Raw genomic sequence first — 19,313 nt, 5'->3', positions numbered from 1 at the left:
GAAGGAAAATGTTTACTTTTTTTTTGTTTTAATTAAATTAATCAAAGATAGCTTAAACAAATGAAAGCCTGGAAAAGGAAGTTAAGCAATAGTTACATTTAAGTACAAACCATTCCTCACCTATGCAGCAGAAATGTACAGGTTTTTTTGCTCAATCATGTGAGTTTCTTGTAGCTTAACCCCACAGCTCTGTTTTAGAGGAATAAATGTAAGAATGAAATTTTGGGTTGTTGGGGTCCATGCGAGGAACGGACTACAGCACACCAATGTGATGCTCTGATAGCCACTTTATTGCAGTTAACACAGCTCTTTTATAGCATACATACTTCCTTATCTTGCGATCACGCCTTAAGCTATTGGCTGCTGAGGAGAAGGAACACGCCTCCACACAATCCAATGTGAATCAAAGTGAAGACGTTTATTAAGCATAAGCTGTCCCTTTTATACATTTTGTACTTTCCCTGGCTGTAAGCATGTGCATTGCTATTGGTTAATATTACGAAACATACTCTTCTTTGATGTGTTGATTGGTCACTGCTCTGCCACTGGTCCTTCCTTAATTGGCTCCATCGGTTCTTGTTTCTTCTCCTCCGTGTTCGGCTCCCAGCGGCTACTCCCTCAATTCTTGTTTGCTCAGCTGCTGTTTTTCCTCATCTCTCCAAGGTCGGCTTGTTGACACTAGCTACATGAATCTTGTCACGCAGCTAGGCCCTCACTCCATACTCTCATACTTCTGGCTCATTACATGACCATTCTCCTCCAAAAACCCCTCTACAATTCCCCCTTTCTTTTCTTGAGCCAGAAAGGCCGTGTTTATCATCCGCTGCAGGGCCCTTTGCAAGCAGGAGAATAAACACAGTAATACAAGCATGATAATACAAATCACGAACAATCCCATCAATAGCATTTTAATCAATCCGACCAGCCATCCAGGAACCCATGCTGTTCCCGTATTTTCTGTGTGGTATCCATGAGCTCTTTGATCTGCTTATGAATTGACCTGGAATGATCGTTCAGATCCATGCAACACATCCCATCAAAATCCTGACATCCATGACCATGCACTAATAATAAAAAGTCTATAGCAGGTCTATTTTGTAAGGTAGCATGTCAGATACTATCTACATCATTGGCTAATGTTCCTAAAATTCTAGAAGTTTGATCAGCTCTTTTTGCAACCCAGCAAGCTAAATTTCGCAATTGTGTTAGTCCTTGTGCAGCAGCCACACCCGGTGCAAAAATAGAAGAAAGAACTACTTTGGTCCTAGACCATAGTTCTACCTCATCTTTACATTCTTTCCCCAAGGTAGTGACACTTCTTTTAATCTTGTGTAGGTTAGTGTGGTTTAACATGACCTTTCGTGTAGGCATTAGTAACTTAATTTACCTATGGTACACGGACCTCCCAGTTTCTTACTGGGCAGCCCTGGCCAAGCCCTATCTCCACAAATTAGGAATAAACCCTCTGGTAATTTTCTAGGCATGGCCAAATCCGGTGCTGGCTCTGTTCGACTGGGCCCTACGTTTGCACACCAGATAGATTCATTTTGCCACAATGGATTACTGGGTGTGACATTTTGTAATCTCTTTATGTTGTTCTGATAAATGTTTGATCCCTCTGTGTAATTGAAAAACACACAGGATTCTGCCTCTAAAGTTCCTAGGATGTCAAGTTCTTGGGGCTCTAAGGGACTGACAGGCAAGCTATCGTCCCATAAATCCCAATGTTCGCCACATTTCATTGCATTCTCACAGAGGCTCTGTTTCAGCACATTCGACCCTGCCACTATCTCCTTACTTTCAGATCCCTTTAAGGGGACCCCCACTAGAAATGTATGAAAGGGTTGCTCAGGCTGAGCTAAGGAGGCACAAAACTGCGTCTGGTTCAAGCTCCACATCAGAGTCACCCAAACGTTGTGACTCCCCTTCCATGGTGTAGGTGGAAGGACTATCGGTTGATGACCTTTTGTCAGGTCCAGGATCCAAAGCAGGCTTAACACAGAAAAAACAACCCCTGGCTTCATCATGACTGCGCCTTTTGCTCCCTTTTCTATACCTCCCACGCAAACCTTTTTTCACACTTCCCGCAGTCAGGGCACTGGATCTCTCGAGAGGTCAGTGTTCCGAGGCAGATCCTGAGTTGGCTCCTGTAGTTCGGGTTGTTTTTGTAGCCACAGCTTCACCCACTTAGCTGGTACCCATTTGGCTCCTGTATCTGTAACGACACATGCATACCCTCGACCCAACGTTATTAATTTCATTGGACCTTCCCACACACCAGTCACCCCATTTTTTACCATCACTTTGGCTTGTTCCTGTTCTTTCTGAAAAGCCTCCATATCTCCCTTTAACCCTGCACCATGTTTTACTGCTGGGGGTACAGAGTAGTCCTGTGGCAAGCATAAAAAGTTTAGTACATAAAGCGCTTTACACAACCTGTCAGGAGGAGATAGCCCTGGCTCTCCCCCTTTTTGTTTTTGTAAAAGGTGTTTCAGAGTTTGATTCATGCACTCCACAATAGCTTGTCACGTTGGTGAATGTGGGACGCCCGTTACATGTGTTATACCCCACAGTTGGAAAAAGTCCTGTGTGGCACGTGCCACATAGCCTGGGCCATTGTCCGTTTTAATCGTCTGTGGAATGCCCAGGACCGCAATAGCAGAACGCATGTGTCGTTGAACGTGTTTGCTGGATTCGCCTGTTTGCGCTGTAGCTATAATCAAAGAAGAAAAAGTGTCAATTGTTACATGAACATATTTTCACCTGCCAAATTCAGCAATGTGAGTTACATCTGTTTGCCAAATGTCCAAGGCCTGCAGTCCTCGAGGATTGGTTCCTTGTATCTGCGTAGGTTGCGGCAGTTGCTGACATCAGGACACATAGCCACGATATTCCGAGCATCACTGTGTGACAAATGAAATCGTCGTCGCAGTGCCCAATGTCCTTGATGAAAAAACTCATGTGACATACGTGCCTGCTGTTTAATGTCCGGCACCTGTACAGTCATTGTAGTAGAATTTGTGGGGTCAGAAACCAAAGAGTCTACTCGAGCATTGCCTTCTGCAATAAACCCAGGCAAATTAGTATGATTTCTTACATATAAAACATAAAACAATGCAGTTCGGATTTGAATTTCTTGCCACAGAGCTCGCAGCAATTCAAAAACACACTGATTACATATATGCTCTATAATAGATCTATCCAATTGCTATACAATGCCAGCTACATATGCTGAATCAGTAACCAAATTAAAGGGAATGGGAAAATTCTGAAATACTTCTAATACAGCTCGTAATTCTACCACCTGAGGTGAACCCTTTTGTTGTGCTACCATAGATTCCCACTTGCCGTCGGAATACGAGACAAGGCCCACCTTGCCTGTTTTTCCAGATCCATCCGTAAAAATGGTAATTCCATCCACAGGAGTGTCTGCGCACCACACTCCCGTGGCAATTGGAAGTTCCGCACTCAATTTTATAACAGTATGGGAGGGCAAGTGGTAAACAACCTGTCCTGAGAAATTCTCCATGGCTGTTTGCAAAGCAAAGCTATTGGCCATACACCACTCAAAATATTGAGCTGCAATAGGAACGGTTAGTGATGCAGGGATCTCTGGCCACAAGCTCCCGACATCGCATCCGTCCTTTGATGATAATCTGTGCCAATAGCTCTGCAATCATGGGGACAGTTTTCTTTGTTCTTGAAGGTAGAAACAACCAATTCCAATACATGTAACAAATCTGACCATTCTGAATTCCATTGACGAATTATTGCATACGGAATTTGCCTATCAAACAAAGTGATAATTTGTATTTCCTGATTCAAATCAATATGATGTATAAATTTGGAATGTAGCCTGCTTTCTATTTCTGTAATCAGTTGCTGTACCTCTGCAGTAGTCTGTCGTGGTGCTGTTAAATTTGTGTCCCCTGCTAACAATTGGAATAGAGACTGCAGTTGTGACGACGTAAGCCCCAAGTACGGCCGCAGCCATAACTTGAGCCTTATGTTCCACAGTACCCACTTTTGCACAAATCTTTATCATAGCATTCAAATCTGGTTTTCCAGGTAAAGCTTCAATGATCTTTTGACAATCAGCATTAGCATTATCCCTAGCTAATTGCGTAACTAGAGTATCTCGTAAACCAACATCAAAAACTTGCTTTTCAACTGCTTCTTGTAGCCTCTCAACAAAGGATAAAAAGAGCTCCTTGGGTCCTTGTCTTACAGTAGTATATAATTGCATTCATACCCAGCGCGCTTGCTTTTTTATTTTTTTTTTTTTTTTGTGATTGAACGGATAAAAACAGCCACTCTATAACGTGTAGCGGATCCTGCCAGGGCTCCTTCCACTGGCCCCGTAACCCCATGGGATGATAGTTGGCAATGGCTACATATAAACTTACTGGTGTCTCTAAATCCACACGATGTACCTTTTTCTGTTGCATACCATTGACATATTGTGGGATTGTTTTTCATGCCTTGCAGTAATACCGTCCACTGATATCGTTGACAAGGCACCATGTTGTTCCTACTAGGTATCGAAAAAGCAAATTAGTATTTGTCAATTTCATGTAAAGGGATAGTGAACAAACAATCTTTCAGATCAATAACCAAAATGTATAGTCTGCATCAATAACTCCTGGTAAAACAAATAGACCTTGCAAGGTTACGCTAGGACGTCCGAGTAATAGTGCACTTAACCCATTTCCAGTGGGTCCCACGTCATTCATTGGTACCTTATGCACTCTGCTATTCTCTGTTGTGATTGCAGTTGCTGTGGTAACATCCAGTCCGGCGCTCCCTGCAGTTTGGGCTGTGAGTTGACTGCTTAGGCCTGGAACTGGTTAGGAAGATTCATTTGTGTCAGCACACGGTTCCTCCCCATGTTCTTTCTCCAGTTTCCCTTCACTCTGCAGCTGGTTGTTATCAGCTGACCTTGAGCATTATACTTAGAGCTGCACTGCTTCACAAGATGCCCCAGCTTCCCACAGCAATGACACATCAAAACAGAGTTATCTCATCTCTCCCACTCAGCTTCGACTTCTTAAGGCAGTTTTTCTTAAAGTGACCTTCTTGCCCGCATGTATAACAACGATGAAGTACCTTAACTGCCGCCGCAAAAGTTTTTGCTAAATGCTCCATCTGAAATGTGGTGGTTCCTACTTTCCCGCAAGCATCCATGAGTTCGGTTAAGGTGGGGTTACGATTTGCCATCCCTGCAATAACTTTCCTGCAGTCCTCGTTTGCGTTGTCCTTCACTAACTGTAACAACAACGCTTCTTTAGCAGCCCCGTTTTGTATTTGTTTGTCTAAGGCAAATCACTCCCCAATTGAATGGCTCCCATTCGGGTGGGCTGCTCCCGTCCCCTTGATATACCGAGCAAGCCAATAGCCCGCCACCCATAGCAGCCGCAGCCCCGAAATCACCGTCTGCAAGTGCGTGCTCTCTTAATTTTCTCCAGAACCTGGCCGGGTCCGGGCCAGACACAGTAACCTGGACTGGCTGCAGCGTGAATAACTCCTCCACGCTACTGCCTGACTTTCCCGACCCTCGGGCTCTGCAGCAATTGTGTCCCGCTTCCACCTCTTCAGAAAGGTCTATTAAGGGTGGCTCAGTCTCAGATTCGGGTAACGGGACGGTAGAAGGATCAATGTTCTGCTGCTGTTCCCTGGGCGGTGGGGGGGGCTCTGGCGGCGCAGAGGGTGAAGGGGGGAGCTCTGACGGCACGGTGGGGGGGGAGCTCTGGCGGCGCGGAGGGTGAAGGTGGGGGGGGAGCTCTGGCGGTGCGGAGGGCAAAGTCACTGTGAAAGGAGCTGTAGCCGCCTCAGCCGCCGCCTTTGCCTCTCTGTCTGCCTTCAATTGCTCCAGTGAGTCTATAACTAATCTCCACGTCGTCAAATGACACAGTGGCTATCTTGTCCCTCCTTGAGGCAGCCTCAAACAGAGAAGTTCCAGCGCTTTGCCACATACTAACTTTGAAAGCAGTCTGCGCCGTGGCTGGCAAATTATTCTTTTTACACCATTATGTACAATTATTTACACCAATTATTTACATCAATAGTCTCCGGAGCAAATGCTCATCGTATTTTACCCCTCTCTTAGAGAGGATATGTAGGAGAAGCCTTACTAGTGCACTTTCTTCTTTAGAAATATTTTGGCCCATCTCCTTTTCCCCGGCTGCTCACCTCACTAAGTGTCCCATTGCAATGTACTATTCTTTTCTTGCGAGTCGTCCTCCGGCTCGCCCCGGTCTTCAGTCCCGCTGAGCCATACTCCAGCCGGTGTACCTCCTTCTGGGCTATTCCCCGAACTTGCCGTCAATCAGCGTCTCATCGGGGTCACCATCTGAGGAGAAGGAACATGCCTCCACACAATCCAATGTGAATCAAAGTGAAGACGCTTTATTAAGCATAAGCTGTCCCTTTTATACATTTTTTACTTTCCCTGGCTGTAAGCATGTGCATTGCTATTCGTTAATATTATTAAACATACTCTTCTTTGATGTGTTGATTGGTCACTGCTCTGTCACTGGTCCTTTCTTAATTGGCTCCGTCAGTTCTCGTTTCTTCTCCTCCATGTTCGGCTCCCAGCGGCTACTCCCTCAATTCTTGTTTGCTCAACTGCTGTTTTTCCTCATCTCTCCAAGGTCGGCTTGTTGACACTAGCTACATGAATCTTGTCACGCAGCTAGGCCCTCACTCCATACTCTCATACTTCTGGCTCATTACATGACCATTCTCCTCCAAAAACCCCTCTACAGGCTGCAAGCACTGTGCACGCTCTGTCCACGCGCCTCTTCTGCTGTTCCGATTGGATACTTGCTATGAGCCTAAGCAAAGCCACATCCTTATACTTTCTTGCTGTCTCATGCTGCCTCAGCACGTACACAACAGTGTACTCGTATGTCCTCTCTATAGTTCTTCCACGACCCAGGCCCCAACATTGGGTTTAAGGTTCATCCCCGGATGCTTGGAGATTGCTATTTTGAGCATGTTGCATTCGGCAGTGCTGCTAGTATGTACCCAAAGAAGTAAATTACAGAATAACGAAGAGGAAAAAAATAGTATTTGTAAAAGAAAGGACAGTCAGTGAGGAAATTCTCCATTTCCAGGCTATTAAAAGAGTGCTGCAAACAAGGTTGACCATAATATAAGGACCATAGTCATAGGGCTGACTTGCTCTTTATCTTCCTCATGGTGTCTCGTTCTACATTCAAAACTCACCACTTCCCATAATAGCTCTTCCCAGCAGTACTCCAGCTTCCCATTTGTTTTTTAATTACATGAGATAGTGATGAGCTAGGTTTGAGCTGAGTTCCATGGCTTGTGTTTGCTTAAGCCAGATACTGTTTTATTAAATGTCTTTGCAGTAATTAGATCAGACTACAATCAAATTAATTATACATGGAGGTATTAAGACCTGTTCAGAAATTGATCTTGTTCCAGTTGAAGTATTCTAGGAGGTTAATATTAATGACATGTATGTGTCCAGGGGGAAATTAAACTGCAATATGTATACATACAATATTATCAGATAGGTACAGTTTTCCCAAATAAACTGTCATGGCCTTCACCTTACTTTCTCATTTGTGAATTTTTGGGATGGGGGGAGAGTGGGGGTGCTAATTGGTTAAACTTGATGTACCAAAAAAACTTGACTGGAATCCTGGATCTGAACTGTTGCAGAGTTCGGAAAGGTTCAAATCCGCATCCATATTAGCATCTTCCTTTTTTCCTCACTCATTATAGAGTTGGAGTTAAACTGATATAGGGAGCCTAAACTCCATTAATGCTTACTGCACTATGTGAGAACTACAGTTTTAATTTTATTTGGAACAAGTATCACATTGACCACTCATGACTGATGGACTACTGGATGGTGTGGCCTGAGACCCAAATGTACTCTACAGTAAAGTGAATGTATATTGTGTGGGACTGTGGAAGCATCAAAGGAAATCTAACAGAATCCTTTTAAATAAATAAATGTGGAGGAAAGCAAATTAGCTCTATAGAATAACGTTAAATGCCTTTGTTTTATTCCATTCCTGTAATTTGTTTTTTGATGCATCACAATTTTTGCACTGACAGTAGTTAAGTATCTGGTATACTTGCTGGGGGTTAGAGAGGTTGAATTGAAAGCTGCAAGAAGATCCACTGAGGTATCGATTTCTGTGAAAGTGCTGAATCCAATTAAAACTGTGGAATAAACCCATCAGGGGAATATATCTATTTAGAATGACCAGCAAGTGGAGTGTGAATAATGTTTCTATTTAAATTGTAGGTTTTAGATTTAGAAATTAACAACCTGCTAAAATGATTAGATCCATGTGTTTCCTAGCCATTTTGTTGTCTGATACTTGCAGAGAAGACAGTTGCCTCTGACTTGTGCATGTTTTCTAGATTCTCTCTACCACTTTCAGGGTCCAATGGCATGGTACACTTCATTTAGAAGTGTTCTAAGACCCAGCTTAGAGAGATCAGTAGAAAAATTATGTGGTGATGAAACATTCAAGACAAGCACCAACAAAATCTGAAAAAAATTCAAAATGGAAGAATATGTTCCATATAAAATTGATATGTTTTTAGAAAATATTAATGAACTGCCTACACTGAAAATACCTACATTATTTGGTGAGGCACGGGTATCTCTGGTGAATTACAAGACCCTGTTTGCAGTATCTTCTTATTTTGCCAGATCTTCACTATTCCAGCTAACATATTCCATGCTGGTTGTCTGCTCCAGTCTGAATTCTTCTGGGAAACTTAAACGAAAGTTGTTCAGCTATTTCTCAGGAGGAGATGATAAAAATAAAAAAGTTTTTTTCCTCTTAGATTCTTTAAACAGTTTGGCTAGAAAGCTTTAGTTCTTTCATACTTTGGAACAAGGACTTGAAATTTGGCAGACTTGTTACCTTTTGCATCCTTAGATATGCCTGCTACACTGCCTGTGAAAGTTTGCCCAAATATTTTCAAGTTAAACTAAGGTTTCACAGAATCACAGAATCACAGAATGTTAGGGATTGGAAGGGACCTCGAAAGATCATCTAGTCCAATCCCCCTGCCGGAGCAGGCTAAAGTTTGACAGATAAATTTTCTGTAGCTCCCACTTGCTGCAAGCAATCTTGGTTCTAACCTTGGTCAGCAGCGACTAAGTGAGAATTTCTCTGTAATTGTTTTTCCCTTCATCCAGAAGGTGCTGAACCTCCCAGACCAGAAGCTGAGCAAAGCAGCTGTCGGTAGGTCCTGGCATTGCTGCTCTTTCTACCTGGCCACAGGAGGAGAGAAGCAGCAGCCTGGAATACAAGTTTGAAGTTGGGCCTGGCAACTACAGCAAGGTGGAGATTGGAGATGGGTGGGGAGGAACATATGGGGACAAAGAACAGAAAAAGGTGAGGACAGAAAGCCCTGTTGTCTTGGTTTGGCCTAAAACAGACCAATTTTCCTTTCAGTGATTTTTACTTTCAGCTAAGTCTCTTCTAATTAACTGCACTTTCTGAAACTAACTGCATGTTTTGCAGACAGTGTCTGCTTCCAGGACTGATAATGCTCGAAGTTTGTAGTTATCACTGAGGCACCGGTAGGGATGTTATGCAGAAAGACTCTTGCTGTACTTAGTCTTAGAGAAACCAAGGTCACTGCTAAATATCTCGCTGCTTACAAGTGAAGAGCCACAGGAGGCTATTAAACCAGTGGCAGATGCTCTCTGTTAACCCTCCTCCCCCCCCCCCAGGAAGGGGAAGGGAAAGAGAAAAGGGAGAGAGATTTACAGGTTGGAAAGTTAAAACAGTTTTAATGAGCTATAATAATGAAAAAGAGTATATTAATAATAATGGAAATAATTAAATATATACAAATATATACAAAACCAAGATCGAGCTCCCCCGATGTCAGGCACGTCACCCCCAGCACTGCAGGGCAAGCTCTGGGAAGGCCCAGGCTAGGCCCAGCAACAGACAGGAACTGGATTCAGGGATGCACAGATTGGGATCAGGGACAGCAGGAAAATGGACAGAGCCCTCTTCGGACACCGGCCGTAGCAGAAAGGGGTGAGACCCTTGTGATTCCCCCGCTTTATACTGAGAATGACGTGTATGGGATGGAATACCTCATTGGTGAATTACAGGTCACCTGTCCAGTCCGCTCCTCCCTGGAGGTACAACCCCCCTTCGGCTCTTCACTCGTAAGCAGTGAGGAATTTAGCCGTGACCTTGGTTTCTCTAAGACTAAGTACAGCAAGAACCTTTCTACATAACATCCCTACCAGTGTGTCTTCGTTTAGCCTGCACTGGGGGCTAAACAATAGCAGTTTTTCTATCACCCAATATCCCTTCCCCAAATGAGGAAGGGAATTGGGAAAAAGAGAGGGAGACTCATGGGATAAAGTTAACCAGATTTAATGAAATTAAGAAAATCAATATAAATGACAACACAAAGCAGACAACAGTATTCTCATCCACAGATATTACTAGCAGGTTGCTCCAGTAATCACAGGAAGAAGCAAAAACAGCAGGAAGAACCCCATCTCTTTCTAGCAAACCCTCTACATTTATAGTGAGCTTGATGTCAATGATATAGAATACACCTGTGGGCCAGCCAGGGTCAGCTGCCCCAGATTTAGCTGCTGAGGGCCTTGATCACCATGGTTGGCCACAAACTGAAACCAAACCCCAGTGAAACCAGGACACGGTGCTTCAGTGATAACTATAAACTTTGAGCGTTATCAGTCCTAGAAGCAGACACTGTCTGCAAAACATGCAGTTAGTTTTAGAAATTAGAGTTACTTAGAAGATACTTAGCGGAAAGTAAAAATCACTGACAGGAAAATTGGTCTGGTTTAGGCCAAACGAGGACAATGGTCAAAGGTCTGATATGGAAGTTGATAGAATCATAGAATGGTTTGGGTTGAAAGGGACCTTAAAGATCATCTAGTTCCAACCCCCCCTGCCACAGGCAGGGAAACCTTTCCAATAGACCTGGTTGTTTAAAGCCCCGTCCAATCTGGCCTTAAACACTTCCAGGGAGGGGGCATCCACAACTTCTCTGGGCAAAAGTTTTGAAAAATTTTAACTGTTGAAAATTTTTAACTGTTAATGAACTGTAGATTTTGGGGCTGGAGGAGATGCCATAATGCAGGCTCTGTGATGCAGCGCGAAGGGTATCACTATGGCTCCATATGTTCTATTATCTGTTTTTTTCTTGGAGAGGGAAGAGGGAATTGATTTAGGAAGTTGCACACAACAGACGACTGTGTTATAAGAATGCTAAGTTTGACCAGTAAAAAATAAGTTAGGAAATTAAACTAACGTTTAGAATTAAACTAAAATTAAACTAAATTTAATTTCTATAAACTAGAAATTAAACTGAAGTTTAAGAATTAGAGTTGCCTATGTAGCTAGTATATCAAGGCACATCGTGACACACAATCACATAACTGCTTTCCAACACTTCCCTGCCTGATTCAGTGCACTGGATATACTAAGGTCTTTCAGGGAGGGTGTTGTCTATATAATCTTTCCTTCTTTTGCAGCATCAGTTGTACTGTGCACAGTGAAAAAGAAAGGCAGCATGAAGATCAAGTAAGGGTGTAGGTAGATTAGGGTACGGCGACCAGAAAATCTCGGGCTGTAACGGAAAGGTAGGTGTGGCGAAAGAAGCAGGAAGTGCAAGTATCACGCGAGTTCGTACGGGACAAGACGACTATATAAGGCTGTTACGCAGTTAAATAAACGCCATTTGTTGCATCCTCACATTGGTGTCAGTGCTCAATGGCCCTGGGGTGCGGATAGCCTCAGGCCAGCCAGCAACCGAACGGAGCTTGCCTCAGACAAGCGGCAACAAATGGTGACCCCGACGTGATTGCTGTGCTGGCGGACCGCAGGCGGTCGGAGTGGGTTCGCGAACCATGGAAACCTTGATAAAGGTGATTTCGTTACTGGGCGGGAAATTTAAGATTTCTGTGAAATCGAAAGACGTAGCCCAGTGTGTGGACCGTCTCGTTAAAGAGGGGGCAGTGGCAGGACCGGCTGATTGTTTACAGCCGAATACCTGGGAGCGGTGCTCGATGCAGCTCGCTGAGCGAGCTATGGCAGCGGGTTCTGCCAAAGAATTAAAAACATGGGGAGTTATCTTGCGGCTGCTACGGGCTGCGCGGGAGGACCGGGCGGCATGGAATGCGGCTCGGGCGTGCTTATATGGGGAACCAGGGCTGGATACACGTTCGCGGGACGTGAATGATCGCGACACGCAAACGGAGCCCTTACCTCGGGAGAAGGAGGGGGAGGAATCCGGGCCAGGGGGTGGGCACGGGGAGGGGGATCAGCGTCCCAAGCCCTCGGCTCCAATGTATGCCTGGGGTGAGATGAATGCTCAGCCCCTGGCCCCCCCGGAGGATGGGGTACAGGCGTGGCCGGTGAATAAGCCGACGCCATTGTATCCCTGGGGTGAGATGCATGATCGGGACCCCGCGGTTCAGCCCTCTCAGTACACACCACCAGCGGGTAACCCCCCCGCGGAACCAGTGGTAGTTACCGACCCGCTGGACTGGCTCCCCGGGACATACATAAAGATGATGCCGGAGGAAGCGGGGGAGGGTCGGTCGCAAGCCTCAGGGGCGCGGCCTAAGACTTGCCCCAACCCACCTTCTGACCATAAAAGGCAACAGAACTTAGAAACCCTGCCCCTCCCGGCCATCCCGGAACAAGGGGGGGGGGGCAGGAGGTGGAGGAGCTCACCACCCGCTTGCAACAAGCGTGGAGCCCCGCCTCGGTACAGCGGACGCGTGGGGGGGGGGAACCGCCACAACCGACGCGACCGCACCTGGAGGTAGTCGACCAACTCGTGGAGGCGTTAGAGGAAATAAAGAGGGAGGTTCTGCACCAAAAACAGGTGTTGCAGCGAGTAGAGAAAGCAGGGGACAGAAAAGAGACCGAGGAGGCACCAAAGATCCCATTGACTAATTGGAGGATCATTGCAGAAAACTGTGCTTTGGAAGGGATCCAGCTACAATGCATGCCTGCTGTTTTTCCCGTCCGCGTGCAGGCAGGGGGCGTTGCAGAATGGGTCCCCTTGGAACCCAAGATAGTGCAGTCGCTGTTGCAAGCCATAAAAGATCATGGGCTGAAGCATCCCTCCACGTGGATACTGTTAGATAGCGTACATGCTCAGGGCCTGTTGCCCACAGATATACAACAGTTAGCACAATCTGTACTGACCCCAAGCTCATGGGTAATCTGGAAGGAGGCCTGGCAGACAAGGTGTTACCAGTTAGCTGCCGCTGCAGCCGCCAGTGAAGACCATCCACTTGCAGGAACCACTTATGACAGGCTTGTGGGGAAAGCTGCGAACATGTTAACACCACAACAGCAGGCAGGAGGCTTGCGGCCTAGAGAAATAACTGCTACAAGAGAGGCCTCAAGAATTGCTTATGAGGAAGTGGCTAGGGTGGTAAAATCGGAGCCTCCCTGGACAAAAATCAAGCAGGCAAATGCGGAGCTATTTGAGGTGTTTTGTGATCAGCTACAAAGGGCAATAGAGGACTCTGATTTGCCAGAGGAGGCTCGCACTGCCGTAATGATAGAGTGCATAAAGCAACAGAGTAATGATTCTGTGAAAGATATATTACAGCATTTACCTAAAGGATCCAATTTGGCACAAATAATTAGGTTTGTATTGGAACGTCAGTCCCGAGTTTCTGACACAACTCTCCAGACACTGTTGCAAGTTGCAGCAGCCTTTCCCCGTGATAACCAGCCTAGAGGCAGATGTTACAACTGTGGAGGAAAAGGTCACATAAAGATGCACTGTCCTACTAAAAGAGGATATGAGACCAGAAATGCACCGGGGCCGTGTTGGGCATGTGGAAGAACAGGACATATGGCCCGAGATTGTAGAAAAACCCAGGGAAACGGGAGGCGGGGAGGCCAGACCCGGGGGCCAGCCTTCCCGCAGAACCCAGTTTTTGCCCCTGGAATCCCTTCATACAGCCCTCCGGGCAAGCAGGACCAAATAGGGGGCCATCAGTGGCCCTGGCACTAGATTTTAAACAACGACCGATCACCCAAGTTTGCATGGAAATAATTGAACACCCCGAGGCAGGATTTATAGCTTTGAATATGTTGCTTGATTCCGGAGCAGATGTTTCTGTCGTATCCTTCCATATATGGCCGCCGCAGTGGCAGTTGGAAGGCGCCGGCTACATAGCCGGGGTGGGAGGCACCACCTCCACGTATAAAAGTAAGGAACTCATTCGATTCACCCTGTATGAACCTGATGGGCGCAGACTACAAGCCATCTCACAACTTTATGTAACAGATCTGTCGGAGTCCCTGATAGGCCGCGATGTGCTTGCTGCCCTGGGGATGCAAATCACCAATGTTGCTCCCGGCTTCCAGCATCAAGGAAAAGAGGTAACAAATTTATCCTAAGGGCCACTGCCCCAGCAGTTTCACCGATACCGCTGCAATGGAAAAACAATGATCCTGTCTGGGTGGAGCAGTGGCCATTAAACAAGGAAAAGCTTATAGCCATGCAGCAAATAATACAACGAGAGTTAGAGCAAGGCCACCTTGAGGAGAGCTTTAGCCCTTGGAACACACCCATATTTGTTACAAAAAAGAAGTCTGGTAAATTTCGTCTTTTGCATGACCTACGAGCAGTGAACCAACAGATGTGTGACATGGGGGCACTGCAACCTGGCCTGCCCCTTTCCTCAGCAATCCCTAGGGGATGGCCAATTGTGGTAATGGATATTCAAGATTGCTTCTTCTCCATCCCATTACATCTTAAGGACCGGCACAGGTTTGCATTCTCTGTCCCAACTACGAATTTGGAGGAGCCAGCTACACGCTATCAATGGAAGGTCCTTCCTCAAGGCATGAAGAACTCACCAACCATCTGCCAATATGTGGTGGCCCAAGTGCTCTCGCCGGTGCGCGCACACTTTCCTGAAGCGGTGATTATTCATTACATGGACGACATCCTGTTGGCGGCCCCAGAAACACCCCAAGTGGAAAAAATGGAGGAAGAAGTAAAAGCATCACTCCAGAGTGTCGGCCTTTTCATCGCAGATGCAAAAACCCAAAGAGGAGATGACGTTTCCTACCTGGGCACCTGTATAACAGGGAACACGGTGCGTCCTATGAACATCCAGTTAAATCCAAAAATTTCCACCCTGCATGATGTGCAGAAGTTAGTCGGAGCCCTGCAATGGATGCGACCGATCATCGGGATCCCTCCAGAGGTCATGGCGCCATTTTACGAGCTGTTAAAAGGGAAACACCTATGGGAACCAAGAACAATGTCAAAAGCAGGAGAAGAGAGCCTGAGACAAATTGAGAAGCTTCTGGCCACGGCAAGCCTCAGCAGATGGGATCCCAAAGAACCTATTGTTGCCCTGGTCATGTTGGGTTCAGAGGGGGCAACGGGAGCCCTCACACAACAGCTAGGACGATGTCCTCAAGTCTTATTGTGGCTTTTCTCTAACCAAATGACGACCGCGTACATGACATACATTAGAGCCACCACGTTGCTACTCCAAAAGGTTAGAACGGCTGCTGTTCGACACTTTGGACGTGATCCAGAGGAGATTCATGTGCCGTTCAAAAGAAAGGTGTGGGATACCTTAGTTGCAACTGATGACGAAATTATGCTAGCTCTGCACACATATCATGGAAGGATAATCCCTGGCCAGTCACACCCCTTGCTCCAGCATCTCCAGACCTGCCAACCCACGATCAGGATTTGAGTGCTTTCAACTCCAAAGCCTGGGACCACCTATTTCACCGATGCATCTTCGCGTACTAGTACAGCCGCTGTGATATGGGTCTCAGAAAAACAATGGAGGAAGGTCACATACACAGACAGCAATTCAAGCGTGCAACACCTAGAAGCTAAGGCAGTGTCATTGGCAGTGCAGATGGAACCCAATCAACACATTAACATCGTCACAGACTCCATTTTCGTTTGGAAATTGGCACAAAAAATGACCACTGCAGGGTACACTGGTTCAGCCATAGCCTGTATGCTAGAGGATGCGCTACAGCAGCGCCAACAAACATGTTCAATCATCCACGTTAACGGACATCAACGCTATCCAGGCCCCTTTAAGGAAGGCAACGCGATAGCGGACTGTAGGGGCCTGGACCGTGGGAAAGTTATAGAGAGAACATACCAGTACACTGTTATGTAACAGCATGAGATAGCAAGAAAGCATAGGGATGTGGCTTGCTTAAGTTTATAGTAAGTATCCAATTAGAACAGTAGAGGTGGCACACAGCCAGATTATGGACAATACTTGTAGCCAATAGCTTAGTGTGTAACCGTTACATAAGAGAGTATGTAGGTTATAAAAGTGTGTGTTAACCAAAATAAAGAAGCTACTAGAGCACCATATTGGTGTGCTGTAGTTCCTTCCTTGCGCGGACCCCAACAGCGGACAAAGCAGCGAATAAGATATGGACGCTATCTGAAGCCAAAGATCTCCACGGCTTTCTGCATATCGGAGCACGAGCGCTTGCAAAATGCTGTGGCATCCCTCTCACGCAGGCTCGAGAGGTCGTTGCGACCTGCCCGTACTGTCAGCATTCACCGTTATGGAGTGCTGGGGTCAACCCCCGTGGACTGAAGCCTAACGGCATATGGCAATCAGACTTCACCCTATGTCCTCAGCTCAGACCTCAACCATGGCTGGCAGTCACAATGGATACTTACAGTATGATGATTGTGGCCACCCCGCATCGGAAACAAACAGCACGCTCCATTCAGCTACATTGGAGTCTTGCAATTGCTTGGCTAGGCCTACCTGTCGAGATCAAAACTGATAATGGCCCCTGTTTTATTGCTCATACCACACGTCAGTGGTGTCAGCGGTGGGGTATCACGTTCAAACACGGCATTCCGTATAATTCTATCGGGCAGGCCATTGTAGAGCGCGCTAATCAGACGCTAAAACACAGAATTAAGATTCTTGGGGAGGGGGAAGGATTCCCAGACGTAATTCCTGTCAACTACCAATCTCACATTTTACATCGTGCTCTTTATTCTTTAAATCATTTTGCCCGGGGAGACCAAGAGCGTGCCCCAATTGAGCGACATTGGGGTCCAGGGGTGCCAGAAGTGGGCCCCCCAGTCAAGGTTCGGTTCCCTGGGACAGCGGAGTGGGAAACAGGTTGGGAGCTGCTACATCACGGGAGGGGGTATGCCGCCATCAAACGGGATGATGTTATACAGTGGGTCCCTACACGCTGTTTACGCCCTGATTTAAAAAAAAATCCTAACCCGAAGTAATATGTACACTGTCCGAGCTTTATGTTTTGCAGGAGTACCTGTGGGGGAAGCCGAAACAGCACCAGCCTCGACCTTCAGACGTGAGGAGAGGAGTCATGACAGTACAGAGAGTCTGGTGAAGCGGCGGGGCGCCAAGGACGATGAGGAACGGCGACCGTTGCTGAGTGAAACAAAAGCATTGAACAATGCGCTCATGATTAGCTTGCTTTTGCTTTGCATCTCAGGAGTTGCAGGGGAATCTTACTGGAGAACCTGGGCTCGGGATGTTGTATCCGCCAGCTACGCTTACGCTTTGATGCAAGGCTCCAGAATCAGCGATACGCTTTACTTCGCATGACTTGAAGCATGGGGAGGGGGAAATGTAGGTAGATTAGGGTACGGCGACCGGAAAATCTCGGGCTGTAACGGAAGGTAGGCGTGGCGAAAGGAGCAGGATGTGCAAGTATCGTGCGAGTTCGTACGGGACAAGACGACTATATAAGGCTGTTTCGCAGTTAAATAAACGCCATTTGTTGCATCCTCACATTGGTGTCAGTGCTCAATGGCCCTGGGGTGCGGATAGCCTCAGGCCAGCCAGCAACCGAACGGAGCTTGCCGCAGACAAGCGGCAACAGCCCAGAGTAGTTGTGGCTGCCCCCTCCCTGGCCGTGTTCAAGGCCAGGTTGGATGGGGCTTTGAGCAACCTGGTCTAGTGGAAGGTCTCCCTGCCCATGGCAGGGGGGTTGGAACTAGATGGTCTTTATGGTCCCTTCCAACCCAAACCATTCTGTTCTATGATTCTATGATTCTATGATTCTATGATTTCTTTAATAGACCACCACAAATTAGAGGACACTTGTAATCTATCAGCTGCAAAAGGGGAATAATAAACCCAGCTCATTTTGCTGGAATGTTGTGAATATAAACTCCTTGAAATAAATAGAGTTTTCAGACGTTGCTTTATTATGGTTAAAAAAACCACCCTCAAACCCTCATAACGAAATTAATACTCAGTCTTCAGCATGAGGTGTGAATATTATTTGGAAAATAAAAGATGGGGCCATGTGTAGAGCAGTGAGGTAAAATAAACCTCTAAAGGAAGCTCACTCAGGTACTGAACTGAAAGAGAGAAAGTCCTTCCCAAAAAAATCATATGTGATCATGTCATTGGAGCCCATTTTTGATGCATATTCACAAGAAAGCTGAATTAAGTCACATGGATTACCTTACTTCTGGCATTTCCTAAGTTTTGAGAATACTGGTTTTGTAATTTCAGTAACTTCTCAATATAACAGTGCAGAACAGTACGTTCTATACATAGAGATATAAATTGTGTAATACATAAAAGTACTGTAACTTCAGTATACTTCAGACTCATGCAGTTAACAGCAGAGCTCAGACATGCACTGAGTTAATTTCAATACATATGACTTAGATGCAGTAAAAACATGAGGAGCATAACATAAATGCACAAAAAAATAAAGAGCTAGGTGAGATATTACAACGTTTTATTTGTAGTGAGTTGGTACTGATTCACCCCATGCTTTTTTTTAAGATTTTTCTTTTGGAAAAAAAGCAAGACTCAGTTCTTTCATTAAAAATAAAAGTAGTGAAATAATATAAGAGCATCCCCCCCTTCCCTTTTTAATCACTAGCTCTCAAGTAAGAGCTGTAGGAGATGCTCAGTTCCTTCTCCGACCTTGAGGAGTACTCAGCCATCTTCCTGTCTTTCAGGAGAGTACCATGCCCATGCCATCTTCTTTGCTTGCAGCCTTGTTCAGGAGCATAGCAAGCTGTATCAGAGGGAAAGTCTCTGATGTCAGAGCATTGTACCAGTTCTGTGTTGCATCTGTGTGTAGCTACAGTATAGAAATGCAATCCGTCCACTAGATTCATGCAAACAAGACTGAATGTGCTAATGAAGGATTGCTAGACAGTAAGGAAAGTCTGTCTTCCCAACCTCAATTACCTTCTTCAGCAGAGTCTTTAATTTCAAAAATTTAGTGTATGCATTTTCTTTTTTTTTTCTTTTCTCCTTCCTACTGTCT

The 19,313-nt window shown here is 45.8% G+C and overlaps 1 long non-coding RNA gene across 1 annotated transcript; it reads left to right on the top strand.

The window, feature by feature from the left end:
- The first annotated feature begins 11,746 nt into the window (after positions 1–11,746).
- On the top strand, positions 11,747–17,809 carry LOC137677129 (uncharacterized). The gene is made up of 2 exons (XR_011050223.1): positions 11,747–11,923; positions 17,319–17,809. It is a non-coding gene; the product is annotated as an uncharacterized lncRNA (long non-coding RNA).
- Positions 17,810–19,313: the final 1,504 nt, after the last annotated feature.

This window comes from Nyctibius grandis (assembly GCF_013368605.1).
Source record: "Nyctibius grandis isolate bNycGra1 chromosome W unlocalized genomic scaffold, bNycGra1.pri SUPER_W_unloc_1, whole genome shotgun sequence".
Taxonomy (NCBI): Eukaryota; Metazoa; Chordata; class Aves; order Nyctibiiformes; family Nyctibiidae; genus Nyctibius; species Nyctibius grandis.
The sequence above is the reverse complement of the archived record's forward strand: the minus strand, read 5'-3'. Positions and strand labels throughout refer to the sequence as shown.